We start from the raw sequence: 15,000 nt of genomic DNA on the forward strand, positions 1-15,000 counted from the left end.
TGAAACAAGTAAAAAAAATAAAAAAAATAGGAGCAAAACAAGTACAGGTGAGACTGAATTTTTTCAAAGCAATCAAACCAGTAGCGTTGTATATTCTCATCCTTCTTGTTTCTGCTTTTGTTGATAATGTTATTCTGAAATCACTAGGCTATCATAATAGACTCTTGTGGACAGATGGCAACAAAATAATGGATCTGAACTTTGTAGATACTCTGGTATTGATTGCAAGAAATGAGAAACATCTTACAAAATATCATGAAAAATGTAGGCCTGAACATCAGCGTCGAAAAAAATTCAAGTAATAAGAGGAGAGGAAATGGTCAGTTAAGAACGTGACCCATGTAGAAGCTCAACATTTGGAAGAATGCGAAGTTTTCACGTACCCTGGCAGTTAACATCTCGTCATGGAGATGTGAAGGAAGAGGTTAACGTCAGGTGTGGTAACGTTAAAAGTCCCTTTCTGAAATTAAGAAAAATTTGGGAAGCTCACAACATCAGTATAAAGATCATAATCCAGCTGTTTTGATACACCAGTTTTTCTGACTGTCTTCATGGCTGCGAGTCGTGGCCTCTAACTAAGACTCTGGAGATAAAATTTAACATCTTCCAGCTTGCATAAGATGCACCATATTTGGTATATAGAGTGTGTCACTAACCCGGAAGTACAAATGAGATAAGGGTTCTCATGCACGCTAAGTCGACTGGTGGCCAACAGGAGAGTATGAAGTCATTTGGGTAGATCCCTCCATACGTCCATACCTGTGTCTCCAGTAGTCACTTCAGGTTCCAGAAAGAAAGGATACCCGAAGAAGAAATGACTTGCAGTAGTAAAAGATCACATGAGTGATGGCGAGGACGGGACGCAACTTGGGACCAGGCACTTGACAGAGATGACTGGAAGGTTCTGGTTGTTCGATGTTTTTTGATCAGGATGATATCACTAAGTTTTTAGTCAGGACGGAGAGTAGTACTCAAGACCCCTTATAGAGTCTCTGAGAGTGATGAGAAGATGAGCGAATAGTATTTTCAAACCGGGGACTAATTACAACCGAATCGTTAAAGTCACTCAAGTGCCAGATGTTGGTATTAAAATGACTGATGTATTAAGTCTACCTGCCAAGTCGGCCACAGTGGGATTTGATCTTAGAGCAGGAAGAATCAGGACAAATACCGCATATCGCAAGGCATTCTATCCAGGTTTCTCCAAAAGGATGGAGTACCGACCGAAGAGAGTCAGAACAAACAACTCGATGATTTTTCTCCGTTCTTAGAAACCCTGCAAATAACGAAACGAATTCTTACCTGAAATAACGAATTATAAAGACTAAAAGGATCTTAATACTTAATAACCTTGAAAATAGTTTAACTGAAAGAATATTTTAAAATTGTTAATTAAGATAGTTGATGAAAAAAACCCCAAAAATAAACCTATGAAAGAATATGAAATACACACAGACTAATTCAGACAGTTATAAAGGTGCAAGTGGTTTTTTTTTTATTATTCCTACAACTATTTCCTAGCTAACGTCATCTCATTCTCTGGTTTGTAAATAACAATTAACAAAAACCCGTCATAATTATTTAGTAATCAATAAATTTAGGCAAGTTTCCAGATAGTTGACAAGATCAACTTTACAAAATGTAAAGATCGACCAGGTCAACGAGGTCAACAAAATCAACATGTGTTTTGCAAACGGAACTACAATGTTTCTGTAGCTAAGAGCTATAAATTTCAAATGTTTCAGTTTACGTAGAGGTACACAGGTCCTGTTAGTCCACAATATCTTACAATAGTAAGTGACAAGTGATTCGTGAGCATACATAGGACTTAGTACAACTAACTTGTATTGGTATAACGTTTGACGTGGGATCAGCCTGGCTAACATGCTTTAGATATACTTTAAAAAAAAAAAAATGATTTCGTGTGGTTACTTTGTCCCAACATTATTTCTGCTCGGTTAAGTCGTGATGTTTCCAACTTCTTGTATATTTAGGTTTATATTGTCCAATCCGTCCTATCTAGCTTTTTATGGTTGTAGCGTAGAATTTAAGGAAATATGGTTACTGTTTGTAACAGGTTGGGTGGCTGTCAGGTGGATCCCTTATACTTTTCACTGGTGCCTTTCAGACCAAATCTATGGGATATTCTGCTCGCTGGTGGTGTAACAACTTTGTCTACTTTATATAGTGTAGCTAAACTTACATTCATGTTTTTTTTTTAAAGGAGGTCTATTTATTCAACTTATTATCCAAAAGCGCTGTGATGTCTCAAGAAATTAGGGGAACAGTAAAGAAAACGAAGATTTCATCAACACCGTAACACGACTTTTGTCCTTGGGTAACAACTGTTATTTCCTACTTGCTTACCCCTAGAATGTATGAGAAATTGCTAATATTTCCTTCAAATTTTGCTTTTGTTACATTTATCCAAACCCCAAAAGAATCCCTATCAAAATATGGCTATGATGTTCTCCCAATACTCTTGCTCATGATCAGAGATGCACATATTGTCAGCCACTAAGGTAGTTATGATCAAGCAACTGACAAGCAAATCTGTGGTATTGAGCAGAATATTTGTTATAACGATATTTTGAATATCGTCAGACAGCGCTGAACCTGTCTGAAAGGTAATGGAAAATAGGTCAGTTTCAAGACATTGATGTCCAAGTCACAAAAGCAGAGTTTGAAGAGAATAAGTAGTTATTTCCTTTGATTTCTCGGTAGAAGCAACTAGGAAATAACACTCACTGACCAAAGACAAAAAATTGTTACACAGTGTAATGGATTAGTTACTTTTTTCCTTTTCCAGAATCAGTAAAAGATATTAGTTCAAGCTAACAAATCTGTGGTTGTTGTTTTTCTTATTGTTTATTTCTAACTGGGGAAACCTATGGTTAAAGACCTTCCAGCTGTGACCACCCAACCGTTTTAAGGTTGTGTAGAGAGCTACATTATCCAGTGTATCGTTTTATTATTGAAGACGTTAAGGTGAAACTTGGCTGCTGTTTCTAGAAAATCGAACACCACGTAACGGTTCCCTAGGTGATTCGTTCTCGTAGATGTGGAGGTGTCTATACACAACTCCATAAAATAAAGCAATTAGAATTGAATCTATGTGATGATGACTTAGCTCGTTGCTGCTAGGAAGAAGAGGATACCTGAGCTTATTGAAACCTAAGCTGGAATGTTCTGGTACCTTAGCATGGGACTGTCGCGTAAATCTACAACGTTAAGATATAAGATATAATACTAATATCTACCGTCTCATCAAAGACGCGTTTTTATTTGGAGAACATTGCTTTTAGACATGAAATCTGAAGAGATTTATCCACGTATATTGATAACCGTAGTGGATAGCGGTTATGACGGAGCATTCGAGAATAGTAATTCTATTGCTTAGCGAACGCCATAAAACAACTCTCGAAGATATGTCTTATTTCATTTCAACCATCTTTTGGAGATTTACCTATCCTTTGTACTCCAAAAGTTCTCAAAGCAATTTCTGAGAATCTAAAGCTACAGGATTTATTGGTATTTTACATTTAGAATTAATTTATTTAGCATGGCTTCGTTTTAAAAACATTTACTTCTTTCCTTAGTGTTGTTCTCTCTTCACCAGAAACACCATTCTAGATATTTTCTCGATTTCCTATTATAGCGATAAACCACCCTGGTTATGTCTTCACTTTTGTTATCTTTCCCTTTAGTGCTTTCTTTTTCCAACTTCTCACTTTCTCTTCGTTGAAGTTCAAATTTTATCTCTACCTGGAGACAATTCTTCAATGTTGCGATGTTTTGCAAGCTTGCCTAAATATCTCTTCTCTGTTTGTCTTTATTATCCACGTTACAGCTGTAATTTATTTTATCTTCTCCCTACAGGGTCTGCAATGTCCTTTCATTTCCATTGGTTATCAGTAAATTTCCCCTTTGCAATAATTTCGCTCAGTTATTTCCAAAGATTTTCCTTTCTTTTTTTTTTCTTTCTTTCTTTCTCTTTTTTTTTCGGAACAGACTACTTTATTATTCATTATTTTCACTTTCGATGAAAAACCATTATTATCAGTAGTAAGACGCCATCACAAAGCACACATACACTCTCACACATATATAGATAGATACACACCAACACTGACGTAGACATACACACTAACAAACAAACACACAAACGTGGATATCCCTCTTCTCTCTTTCGTTTAATATTTATTATCTTCTTTTAGACATATATCCCCTTTAAAACTGCTTCTTATATTCTTTTCAGTTCTACACATTACACATTTTACAGCCCGTTTGCCTTTTCTTCCTTGAATTTTTTGGGGAAATACAAAGAAGCTATGACGGCTGGATCGGTTAAGTACCCTGAGTGTACCTGACAGTACTCTAATGACGTAATTATCCCTGGCGTCGATTTTACCTTTAATTCCTTCAATTAAACCAGATAATCATTTGTTAGTTTAATTCCAGGTCAGCTCCGATGGTATGGATACAAGAAATTCCCGCTGTGACCATCGAGTTTTGCTTGATATTACCCAATATATCATTTTTTTGTGTTTTTTTAATGCCAGTATTGTATGATTTGAGGGAGATTTGACTATTATTTTAAGCAGTATTTACTCAAAATTAGGATCGAATAACTCAACCACTACCATGCCATATTTCACTTTATATGTAATACACCTAAGACTGTATTACCCAATGTAAAAGATTTGTAATCTAGACCTTAAATTGTTGGGCTTGAAAGCTCATTAGAAAATTCTTGAATATGTCAATTCCGTTTAGGCTACTATCCGCTTACCTCAGCCATCCAGATTTTTGGAACTGATTTTTATTTTTCTCTATTACTTCTTGTTTTAGGAAATCATTTCAAATTTACTAATACTGCAAAAACTGGAATAAGTCTGGTACTTATCTTATTCTGTCGCTCCTTTTGTCAAACTGCTAGATCGTGGGAGCTAAAACAAAGCAACAATGTTTGTCAAGCTATGGAGTGGCAAGCACAAGCACAAAGACACACAGAACTGTGACAGGCTTTTACACATTTTCCGTCTACCAAATCCACTAAACATGGCATTGCTCGGCCGCTCGAAACTATAATAGAACACACACTTATCCAAAATGCTGCGCAGTAGGATTGAAGCCAAAACTACATGGCTGCAAAATAAACTTCTTAAACAGCATATTTTCTAGCCATGCCTACATGAGATAGCTAAACATCTTTTTGAACTTTCAATACATTCTATCTTTTTATTTTATGTTTCGTTGCATTTAAAAGAGGTTCAATTTGGAAGCTGAAAGACTGGTAAAATTTAAGTACCTTAGCTTAACAAGGCTATCATTAATAATCTTCACTAGGGAAGTTGCCATTCCGTTTTAGCTTCAAAGATTAAATTTTGATTGTCAGACATGTATAATCTGCAGGATAGCATCATCCTCGACTGAAACCAATATAATTTACATCGAATATGTTTATCTTTGTGCCTTTAGTTTCTCTCTAACCAGCTTATTCAGTATTTTGGTAAATACGATATTCGAGTCGCACGAAGCAAGTAAATTTGTCATTCGTTAAGGATTATGTTAAACTTTCTCAGCTGCATTCATGAATATCACTAGATGCTGAGCATGGTGTTGAAGATAACATTGGACACTCACTCTTACAGAATTAAATCGATGCCAGATAATAGTTAACACAATAAATAAAAATGTTCATATGATTATTTCTAGATTAGTTGTGACTGTATGGTAAGAAGTTTGTTTCCCAATCACACAGTTCCGGGTTCAGTCTCACTGCATAGCACCTTGGGCAAGTGTCTTTCCCCGTAACCTCAGATCGACCAAAGTATTACGAGTGGATTTCCTAGACAGAAAATGAAAGAAAACTGTCGTGTGTGTGTGAGTGCGTGTGTGTGTGTGTGTGTGTGTGTGTGTGTATGTGTGTGTGTGTGTGTGTGTGTGTGTGTGTGTGTGTGTCTGTGTGTGTGTGTGAATGCGTGCGTGTGCGTTTGTGTCAGGGTTTGTCACCCACCACGCTCGACAAACGGTATTGGCGTATTTACGTACCAGTAACTTAGCGGTTCGAGTAAAGTGTGCGATAGAATAAGCTCCAGGCTTTAAAACGTACTAAGATCGATTCATTCGACTAAAAATTCTTGAAGGCGGTGTTCCATCATGGGCGTAGTCAAATGAGTGAAGGTTTAAGGAATCGTATGAAGATTTCTTTTAGAACTGCTATGCAATTCAATTGTATACTAGAATTTAGTTTTACAACAAATGTTTTAGATCAGAGGTTCTCAACAATTTTGTTTTATTTATGAACCCGTTTGATTTCTATTTTATTCTGGTGGAACCCCCACCCCCAACCGTTTGATGTTTAGAAACTAGTTTTACAGAAACTTCTTTCAAAATTCCTATTTCGTTTTTCACACATTAATTGTGTAGATTGAAACTATGCAAAATGTCAAGAGAAAGAAAGCTGTTTTTTCTTTTTTGCAATACATACCAATACATGCATCCAGAGCAAAATTTTTTCAAGGGCTCTTACAATACTATTTACTATTTTGTTATGTAGACCCCTAAAAATTTGATATGGATCCTGAGGGACCATATAGACACCAGTTGAGAGCCACTGTTTTACCCTTTAAAAGATTAAAAATTGAAGCTTTTTTTATGAAGCGAGACAATTGAAGCGGCTCATCTTTTTGATAACTTTGAATGTCCTAAATAATCCGAATTATCTGTAACTGTTAGTTATTGTTTGTCGTTTATTGAGTAGGTGATATCGATCGACAGTACTAATCTGATTGTATAAAAATTGAAGTAGGTGTCAAAATCAAGCATGGCGAACTTTCTAATACGCTTTAGTGTATGGTGCCTTGAAATATGTTGTAGTGATTTGCTTAACAACAGTTCTATATTGAAGAAGGACCATACTGTCTTTCAAAATTGTATTCTTCACTGTCTTTTTTTTTTACCATAAAAGGGTAGAGTAATTTGAGGCAAATTTGGCTCCTATTGCAAACTCTTCCTGATTGGCTGAAATGTTTCATTGATTTAACTTACCAGATATAAGGTTATTAGTTAAATATGTAGTAAGACTTAATTTTTTAGTTTGAAATATAAGACTATGAAATTAGAATAGTAGTTTTGTTGGTTACCTTTGTAGTTTTTACAGTCCAGAGTTCGAATCCTCTGATCGGCTGCCTGAAAATATTACGAAAAAGATATTTTAGGGTCGAATCAATTGACTGTTAACGATATAGAATCAGTAGTTCTCCTTCGGTGTCCATAGGGCGCCAGAGGATCATATAAGATTTTTGGGGCTCTACGCTACAAAATAGTAAATTGGGGATCCACAATACTATTCTTTGGGCCTCAGAAAAATTTGACTTTAGATGTATGTATTGGTATGTATTGCAAGAAGCAGGTTTCCCTCTCTAACGTTTTACACAGTTCAACTTACACAAGTTAATGTGTGAAATACAAAATAAGAATTTTGAAAGGAGATTCTATAAAACTAGTTTTTAAACATTGAATGGCTATAGGAGTCCACCAGAATAAAACAGTAATCGCAGGGGTCCATAGATAAAAAAAAATGGCTGAGAAGCCCTGCTGTTGATGGTTGTAATTTCAGGAACATTTTTCAGAAGCTTATTTTATATCTAACTTAATTCGATTGTACTGGAAATTGATTGCGGTACCAAGGAAATACCAAAGATATTAATAAACTATAAATCTGCCCGTTCCCCTGCAGTGCAGCAGAAATAAAATAGACGAATAATATTAATCGTTCCTATGACATCTATATTTGTCGTAATCGATTGAGGAAACAATGCTACTGTAGCATACTCTAAATTATTTCACCATTTGTTTAGATATTCTTCTCAAAATTATCGGAAGAGATCAATTAATATTCAACTTATCTTTCCCTCCATTGGCATATGTGAATACTGCATTCAGTTACCTCGTTTACAATTCCTAATATAACTTTTTAAGAGCAATGAGACATTTTAATAAAAACATGAGTGGTGAATCAAGATTAAAGTTATGTTTGGAGCATAGATTTGAGAGAGAGAGGGAGAGAGAGAGAGAGAGAGAGAGAGTGAGAGAGAGAGAGAATAGTTCCAGCTGTACACTGATTCGTCGTAGCGTGGTTTATAGCTATTTAATTGCCTAATGCCCGTGTACACACACGTACACAAACACACATATATAAGTAGGTGTGAGAGATACATATACATATACATAAATACACACACTCTCTCTCTCTCTCACACACACATAATATACATTCAAACATATATGCATGTGTGTGCACATACATATATATGCATACCTATCTATATATCTAGCTCCCTCCTCCGTCTCTCTCTCTCTCTCTCTCTCTCTCTCTCTCTCTCTCTCTCTCCCTCTCTATATATATATATATATATATATATATATATATATATATATGTATATATATGGGTAAGAAATTGCTGGCTTAAACATTTATTATATGTCTAATCGTTCAGATGTTCGCCATAGGTCCTTGTAAGTCCAATTATGGTTAACATCTGAACGATTAGATAAGTGTTTCATGTGCCTGTGAAAATTCCAGTAATGAACTCTAAAATGAGCAACTGGTTATCAAAAAAAGACAAAAAGAAAAAAGAATACAACACAACGTATTGAATGATATTCTCTGTCGTCGTATGAACACTTATATATATATGTGCATGTGTGTGTGTGTGTGTGTGTGTGTGTGTGTGTGTGTGTGTGTGTGTGTGTGTGTGTGTGTGTGTGTGTGTGTGTGAAGGCACATGGCTTAGTGCTTAAGGTGCTGCACCTACGAGTGTGAGATCGTGTGTTCGATTCCCAGACCGGGCGCTGGGTTTTGTTCTTGGGCAAAGCACTTCATTTCACGTTGTTCTGTGAACATTTCGACATCTGACATGTGGCACCCTGTTGTACCTGTACAGGTAATGTCAATTTGAAGGAGGGAGTGAGCTTACGTCTTCACAAACATTTGATCACTATAAACAAATTATTGCATGGTTGTTCAGTAAGAAATTGTCGAACTATCATCCGTCGTCTAACGACGGGGGTGTCCATTGTATGTATATATATATATATATATATATATATATATAGTCATTTGACTTAGGTCATGCTGGAGCATCGCGTTTAGTCGAACAAATCGAGCCCAGGATTATTCTTTGTAAGCCTAGTACTTATTCTATCGGAATACATAAACCCAGGCGGTATGAGAGCCATGCACAGAGTCAGTTTTAATCACAATTCTAGTCAGTTTCCTTGCTAGCGTTTGAAGCAAAATATTTTGAAATTAGGAAGCAATAATATTTAAAAAAAATATAATATTGAGCCTGGGTCCAGACTGAGTATCTCCAAAGAATGGGTCTGGCCAACCGTAACGTGGATGTGCTATATTATAACTTGTGGCAAGTATTTCATGTATATTTTATTGGGCGTGTTTGGAACCTCTTCTTTCTGTGTCTTCTCTACATGTAAAAACTCGCAGTTCCAATAATCTCTTTCGTTGTTCTTCACTCTCAGTAAATAACTATATCACAAAGAAGAAATATAACTGTACTCCCTCTGTTGATATTCGCGTATCTTTTATATATCTCTTGACACGATTTTTGCAGTAGAAATTAGATTTTTCTCGTAGAAGATTCTGAGGATATTTTGCACTGCTTTTCTAAGATAGTAACTCTCATTGATATACGGATGTGACCGCTTCGTTTCTTTGTTCGTTGATCCTTTGGTGAGTAGAGGTGTTATTGATGGCTCTATTTAGTTTCGGAGTGGTGAAAGGGTGCAATGAGGCCGTAAGTGTTAATCGAAATACTTTCATTTTCCGTTTAGAAATAGATAAACTCTGATTAACTATAAACCGTGGTCAATGGCTTCCAGCTCTAAAGCCAGTTTATTAGCTGTACATCTAACACTATAGTGGAGGCGCAATGGCCCAGTGGTTAGGGCAGCGGACTCGCGGTCACAGGATCGCGGTTTCGATTCCTAAATCGGGCGTTGAGTGTTTATTGAGCGAAAACACCTAAAGCTCCACGAGGCTCCGGCAGGGGGATGGTGGCGAACCCTGCTGTACTCTTTCACCACAACTTTCTCTCACTCTTACTTCCTGTTTCTGTTGTGCCTGTAATTCAAAGGGTCAGCCTTGTCACACTGTGTCACGCTGGATATCCCCGAGAACTACGTTAAGGGTACACGTGTCTGTGGAGTGCTCAGCCACTTGCACGTTAATTTCATGAGCAAGCTGTTCCGTTGATCAGATCAACTGGAACCCTCGACGTCGTAAGCGTCGGAGTGCCAACAACAACATATCTAACACTATTATTAACTATCTAATTGATCTTTTCTTCATTTAAAGCGGTAGAGGCCGTTTTGAAGGATATTTGTCTGTTATTTCTAGCAGGTCGAGTGACTTCAGTTAGGCACTCACGTTAGCTAGCGATAAAGAATATTTTAGATGGCGGCGAAAATTTATTTCGCGTGTACTAGATTTGCATTCTGAAAGACATCACTTACAGGCGTTACCTTGAATCGCGATGGTATGCAAGTGATTTGGTATTTCTCAGACGATAACAATTCCTTCTGTTTATAAGAAAATATTGAAGAAAGTGAAGAGGTTCCTGACCAGAACAAAACACCCATTTTATTTTGTTTGCTGTTTATATCTCTTACTCCCTACTCAGAGAGCTTATATTGCGTGTCTATGTTACATAATTGATGAAACATATTAAGAAAATAGACTATATTTACACAAGGTCCTTTCTTCGTACGTTTTATCAAACAAAGAAACGTTTAAGACGGATACAGAAAAGCCTCGGCATTTAATCTACAGCAATATTCTTCATGCTCATCCGACCACTGCAGCGAAGCAGTTAATATAAGGAGCTACTCATATAAGTCTAACAGACTTAAATACACATGTTATATACATACACAGCAAGATGCACATAAAACCATTTCTTGTTGATTATATGCTTACTCTCTCTCTCTCTCTCTCACTCACTCACTCACTCACTCACTCATACACACACACACACACACAGACACACACACACACACACACAATATGCTCAGATATATACTTACAGAAACTGCATGCACGTATGTAGGTATATATGTATGTATGTATGTAAGTAGGTATGTATGTATGTATGTATGTATGTATGTATGTAAGCATGTATGTATGTATATACATATACTATATATATATATATATATATATATATATATATGCATATCTATTCATCTATCTATGTATTTATCTATCTATCTATCTATCTATCTGTCTGTCTGTCTGTCTGTCTTTCTGTCTATCTATCTATCTATCTATCTATCTATCTATCTATCCATCTATATATATATGTACATGCACACATACACACGCTCCCATACGGACACACATGCACACAGGCACACACGCACATATCTATATACATTCACACACATACGCGCATAAATTGAAAGAAAGATAGAGGGAGATAAATAGATACATAGATAAATAGATAGACAGATAGATAGATATTAACACATACATGCACATTTGTGTGTATGTGTATCTCAATGTTTGTGCAGTGAATAATTTGACAGCAACTGAAAACATGGCCGCCACTGCTGCTGATGCCATAGTAAACAAGAAGATGCTTTTGTTCTATAGTAATAGAGAACTGCTACTAATTGCATACAATGAATATACAGTGTAGCTGATGATGCTGTCTGGTCATTAACGCATAGAGATTGGCGGGTCTCACTATATACAACTCCTAAACCAAATTTAGAAGATTTTAAATTTGTCTAATGTCTAATTAGATAACATGCAGGAAATATTCCAGAAAATTACGAAGGAAATAATATATTTAGGGCCATCTTCTTTTAGTAAAATAAACTTTATACGAGATGTTTTAAGGTTTTTTTTTAAAGTTGGAGACTGATACAGACTTCATGCTAAAATTATTTGTTTTCAATTTTTTTGTCTTTTTTTCAGTTAGACTACTTATGTCTAAGTTTTATCTATGGTGTTTGATGCAGAAAAGAAAATAATTAATTTTTAAGGGATAAGAAATGCAAAAATAAATCAGAGACACACCACAGTAAAACTCTATTCGTGTCGAATCAACGTTGAAGCATCTTGACCATTAGTTCTCGAATATTGCACCACCGTTTCTGTTTTTATTTTTTATTTTTTAATATGGTTTAAGGCTTTGAAATATCCTGTCTAGCGCTGGAACATCTTCAAAAATGTGTTGCTCTTATGTTATTCAAAGTATGTATTGGGTTGGCAACTAAGTTCCCGCCGTTTTTTTTTTTAATTTAAATTTTTTAAAAAGTCTAATAAAAAATAACAACTAATTAATCAATAATGTATTCACCCTTGTTGTTTACAACTTCTTCCCAACGTTCAACAAGATTTTCAATACCTCGTTGGTAGAAATCACCCGATTTCGACTCGAAAAATTGATCCAACGAAGCTCTCAATTCTGCATCAGTATTGAACGAAACTCCGCGCATAGAATTTGAAAGAGATCGAAAGAGGTAGAAATCGGTTGGGGCCAAATCAGGAGTGTACGGCGGGTGTGGCAGCACTTCCCAGTCATGCGTTTGAATAGCTTCCTTGGTCATATTGGCGATATGAGGACGGGCGTTGTCATGCAGCAGAATAACTCCATGATGCAGATTAGGTCTTTTCTCTTGAATAGCCGCATTAAGTCGTTCCATCTGTTGAACATAGAGTTCCGCGTTGACCGTTTGGTTCCGTTCAAGCAATTCGTAATGGATAATCCCTTCCCAGTCCCACCATTCGCACAACATCGTTTTATGTTGATCAAGATCTTGTTTCACGCGCAGTGTCGCTTGTTTACCGGGGCTAAGCCATTCCTTACGCTGCTTCATATTCATGTACAGGCACCATTTTTCGTCGCCAGTAACGATTCAGTAAAGAAATCGTTGCTTGTGTCCATGACTTGAGCGGTGACGAGCGAGCAAACCAGCGGAGATTGTGGCTCGTTGATTTTTGTTTTTGTCACTTGAAGCATGCTGAACCCATACTCCATACTTCTGAACTTTTCCCATCGAGTGAAGATGCTTCTCTATAGCAGTATGGGGGCATTCCATTTACTCTGCCAGTTCCCTTGTCGTTTGACGAGAATTTTCGTGCAAAAGTTGGTTTAATCGTTCTTCATCGAACTCAACTGGACAGCCAGAACGAGGTGCATCTTTGAGGTGCTATTTTGAAAGCTATGTTTCTGGTTTATGGATCTATGAATTGTACCCCATTGTTTGCTAAACTACATACGTAATGGAATAAAGTTGGTGGGTCAGAAGGAATTAGGTCACAGGTCGTAGTTCATCGGTCCCTGATCTATGCGATATAACATATAATTAAGGCGGTGAGCTGGTAGAATCGTTACCCCGCCCGACAAAGTGCTTAGTGGTATTTCATATAAACTATTTTGCGACAGCGTATGAGACACAATTAGTCTCTTTACGTTCTGAGTTTATTTTTCACCGAGGTCAACTTTGCTTTTCAACCTTTCGGGATTTATAAAGTTAGTACCAGTTGAGCACTGGGGTTGATGTAATCGACCTGCCTTCTCTCACAAGAATTTCAAGCCTTTTATCTAGAAAGGATATAACAGCTTTAACTCTCAAGCGATCTGAACCCAAGACATGATTTAACTTCTCAATAACCCTTTGAAATTTCTAGGAGTTTCACTTTGTAATAGCAAAGAGAAACAAATCTATTTCACCTGACAATTATCTTCAAATTTATACAATTGGATTTAGAGACGTACTTAGGTCTGACGCTGAGTTTAACATCTGCACATGGATCTTCAATGCCTTTTTAGAATCCGTTCTGCTACAAGCATTCTGACCTGGTCTGTTTGAGAATCAATTCTCCCTTTCGTTCTATCGTGCTCAGAAGATCTGCTAAGGTTCATGAACTCTGCATTTCTTCCTCTCATTATGCCATATAGAAAGAAGACATAATGAATTCGTTTTGACTATTTCTAGAGGAGTCAAATAGTTATTTTAATTTTGCAATGAGTTGAAGTTACATATTAATAAGTGTGCAGATAATATGAAAATGCTGTTTGTTTAAAGACGTAAACCGCCATTTTCGCATAAATTTTTAAGAGACTTTTCTAACCAGTAGATTTTAATTTAAATGCAATCGAGGTTCTCCATATATTTGACGGAGCTGCTTCCCGGTTTGTTCGTAGCATCTTAAATGAAGTAAAAGAACGCCATTGAAATTTCAGTTCTGCACGTCGTTAATTTAATATTGCGCTATGGATCTACCATGCTACCACTGGTAGTAGAAGTGTTCTGTATGACAACAAAGAAAATCAACTCCTCTGTGGTTATCTTTTAATTGTTTCAGTTATAAGGGATTCCAGAGAAATACTTGCTCTATAAGCTTCACGATGAAGACAAACAACAGCGACTTTGAGCTAGGCCAAGAGGAAGTTGATGTATATTACCGTCAATCTCAAGAGAGGAGTCAACAGACTCCTGATGGACTCAAGTGCTGCATTTATTTCTGTTAAGTTGTTATTTATTTGTTTATATTTGTTTGTTGTTGGATGATGTTTCTCATTCACCGCTTAAGCAGGAACAACAAACTCATTTTCATATACGATAGATAAAATTACATATTTTCAGACAGACTTGTATGTTAACTTTAAGACAAATACTTTATCACAGGCATAAATGTATTTCAGTATGTTGCTCGCTTAACCCATTACTCTCTCTCTCTCTCTCTCTCTCTCACTCTGCATGCACATGCGCACGCGCACACACACATACAGACACACGCACACACAGACACACAGACACGCAGACACACACAGACACACAGACACACGAACAAACACGGTGTCAGCTAGTCAATCTTCATCTTTTTCTCTCGTATTCATTAGTTGTCCTTTTCTCTTCCATCCATTGGTTCTCGGGGAATGAAAATGTCCAAACCAGGAAACT

This window comes from Octopus bimaculoides, chromosome 10, assembly GCF_046866305.1.
Source record: "Octopus bimaculoides isolate indiv1 chromosome 10, ASM4686630v1, whole genome shotgun sequence".
NCBI classification, from domain to species: Eukaryota; Metazoa; Mollusca; class Cephalopoda; order Octopoda; family Octopodidae; genus Octopus; species Octopus bimaculoides.